The sequence below is a fragment of the Saccopteryx bilineata genome, chromosome 4, assembly GCF_036850765.1.
Source record: "Saccopteryx bilineata isolate mSacBil1 chromosome 4, mSacBil1_pri_phased_curated, whole genome shotgun sequence".
Classification (NCBI taxonomy): domain Eukaryota; kingdom Metazoa; phylum Chordata; class Mammalia; order Chiroptera; family Emballonuridae; genus Saccopteryx; species Saccopteryx bilineata.
Window position 1 is genome coordinate 60913977 of NC_089493.1, and position 2794 is coordinate 60916770.

The 2794-nt window shown below is 42.7% G+C and overlaps 1 non-coding gene across 1 annotated transcript; it reads left to right on the forward strand.

Annotated features, from left to right (window-relative positions):
* The first annotated feature begins 2299 nt into the window (after positions 1 to 2299).
* Positions 2300 to 2429, forward strand: LOC136337054 (U8 small nucleolar RNA). The gene has a single exon (XR_010731770.1). It is a non-coding gene; the product is annotated as a U8 small nucleolar RNA (small nucleolar RNA).
* Positions 2430 to 2794: the final 365 nt, after the last annotated feature.

The following is a 2794-nucleotide window of genomic DNA, read 5'->3' on the forward strand; positions in this document are numbered from 1 at the left end:
TTCAAATACCGCGCGGCTCGTGCCCCCATTGGGCGGCCCTACGCACGTCGCGCTCTTCCCATTGGCTAAACCGGAAGCATCTCCGCATGCTGATTGGGTAAATTTCTTAACAACCAACCGGTTGCTAGTCTGCCTTTTTTTTTCCCCCTTTAATCACTTCCAAGATAAACAAAAAAGAAAAGTCTCCTTGGGGAAGCAGAGGTTTGACTACTTTTTGAATTTTGACCAGGCTTCAGCTGCAGATGTTTTTTCTTCACGCATCTCTACGTTTGTACTGAGTGGGCGGAAGCTGTTCTAGGGAACACCTTGAAGATATCATTTCTTTATTCCTGTTCCGGAAATTTGGAATTGGAGTTTAGGTTGGGTTGGTTTGGATGGTGAACTGGCACCTTTGGGTTGCTCAGGATGGCATTGTATTAGATGGTTGATGTTACCAGACAGGACCAGCCGGGATCAGGTCTGCCATAGGCCATCCTGCGGTGTGTAGATTCTTGACTTCCTACAGGAAAGAATTCACAATGGAAGTCTGGTGATTTTGAAAACGATGGAGAGCCCAGGCAATGCTGTCTGCTTTGGCTCCCTATAAACATTGGGGGGGGGGGGAGTGAGCCAAGGCAGGTCTGCTGTCAGCTCACTGAAAAGTCAGAGAAAAGGGGGCCTTGGAGATAGGTTCAGGGTGTGGGCCCAGGATGAGCAGAAGCTGCCTGCAGCTCCCCAGGTTGCAAGTCTCTTGGGACCCTTAGAGTTTAGGAGAAAAGAAGTAAAAGGTTCTGCCTGAGAAGGTGGGCTCTAGAGTGAGCCCACCGTGGGTCTTTGTTTTGAGGGTTTTTATTTCTATACTGTGGGTGAGAATTTTAGTATAGGGTTTCAGCAGAATATTTATCAGCTTTCCAGGTGCCTCCTTCAATTTATCAATTCCTCAAAAATAAGTGTGTAGGGGAGTTTGGGATTATTCTTTGGTTACTTTTCTGTGTTTTTATCTTGGGTCTCCCTGTCTCCAATCAGGTTTTTGTTACTTCCTGACTTTATCTGTCCTTGGGTTTGACTGGCACAAATGGCATTAATTGGGCCTCTGTCCTCTATCTCCCTGATGAGGGTGATTTAAGCTATTTATTCTCTGGTCAAAGAAAAGAGGTGTAAATCACTTGTTCTCAAGTGTCCTTGTTTAGAGAAGTCTTGCAATTCACTCGCTCCCTATAATTTGGTCAAATTGTTTGACCTTGTTTAATCATTTTGTCTCAGTTTCCCCATTCCACTTGCCCAGGAATTTTCCTAGCTTTTTATCCAGCCTCAGTTCAGATTGAAATGTCTTCAAAAGGAGTGGGAATTGTAGAGTTTACTCAAAAGCAGAGAGTCCCAGGAGAGGGGAAAAAAAAAAAAAAGGTAAATGCTATTGGTGTGATTTGTGATTCATGAAGATCTCATTGTATTGCTGGCACCTAGCACCATTGTTTGGTATGTGTTATGGTTGGTGCTCAAAATTTTTCATTTAATGAATGATTCTATGCCATGCTAGGGACAGATAGACAGTAGGAAGAGAGATGAGAAGCATCAACTCATAGTTGTGGCACCTTAGTTGTTCATTGATTGCTTCTCATATATGCCTTGATCAGGGGAACTACAGCAGACCGAGTGACCATTGCTTGAGCCAGCGACCTTGAGCTCAAGCTGGTGAGCCTTGCTCAACCAGATAAGCCTGCGCTCAAGCTGGTGACCTTGGGGTTTCAAACCAGGGTCCTCCATGTCCCAGTCTGACACTTTATCCACTGTGCCACCGCCAGGTCAGGCTAAAAAGTTTTTTTTTAGTTGACTTTTTTAGAGAGAGAGGGAGAAAGTCGGAGCAAAGTGAGAAAATTTGTTTCCCACTTCCTCGTGCTGTCAGTTTATTCTTTTTTCTTTTTATTGTTAGAGGGTGAGGCAGGAAGAGAGAAACAGAGATAGGAACAGCTCGATGTATGTGCCCTGACCAGGGATTCTTTCTTATATGGGACATGGCTGGGAATCAAACCTGCAACCCCAGCATGTCAGGACGACATTCCAACCAGTTGAGCTACACTGCCAGGGCTGCAAAATGCTTTTAAATGAAAAAGAAGATGTGATCTAGCCTTGGGTAGAAGGGTAAAACGATCAGGTCAAGAAAGGAAAACAGGAAAGGAAAAGTGAAAAGAACAGGAAAGGGAAGAAGGAAGAGGTAAGGAAAGGTCCAGTGCCCACAGAAAAAGGACTAACTCCTGATAGCAGACTCCATCTAAGAATTTGAGCAAGAATTCCTATCACGCCTATTCCACTCGTTATAAAACTTTCAGGTAGGACAGTCCTTACCAGTTCCTTCTGAAAGGCAGATTGGAACATGATTGGAGTTCACGTGATTCATGATAAGCGTCTCTGCTTCATCAGAACTTGCAACACCCTGATTGCTCCTGTCTGATTATAAAAATAAAAATGAAATAAAAAATGTTTTACCTCTCTGTTACTTGGATACCAATGAGCCTTAAATGAAGCTAAATGATCTGAATTAAATTTCTTCCTTTGCCCTTCCATCTGACATTTCTAAACCTGTTTCCTCTTCTTTAAAACAGCAATAATTGTAGCTACTATGAAGCATGGGAAGATGTTAGTGTAGCCATAGTCCTATAAGAAAAAGTCTTGGGAAGAAAATATATATGTTTAGTGCACTGGGGTTTTGAGTAAAATTGTATTTTTGCTTATTGTTATAATATTGTGGTGTTAGCAAAAGTTACAACTGTAACAGTAATCTTCAATTTACAGGGCTTTGTAAACAGAAATGCTATGA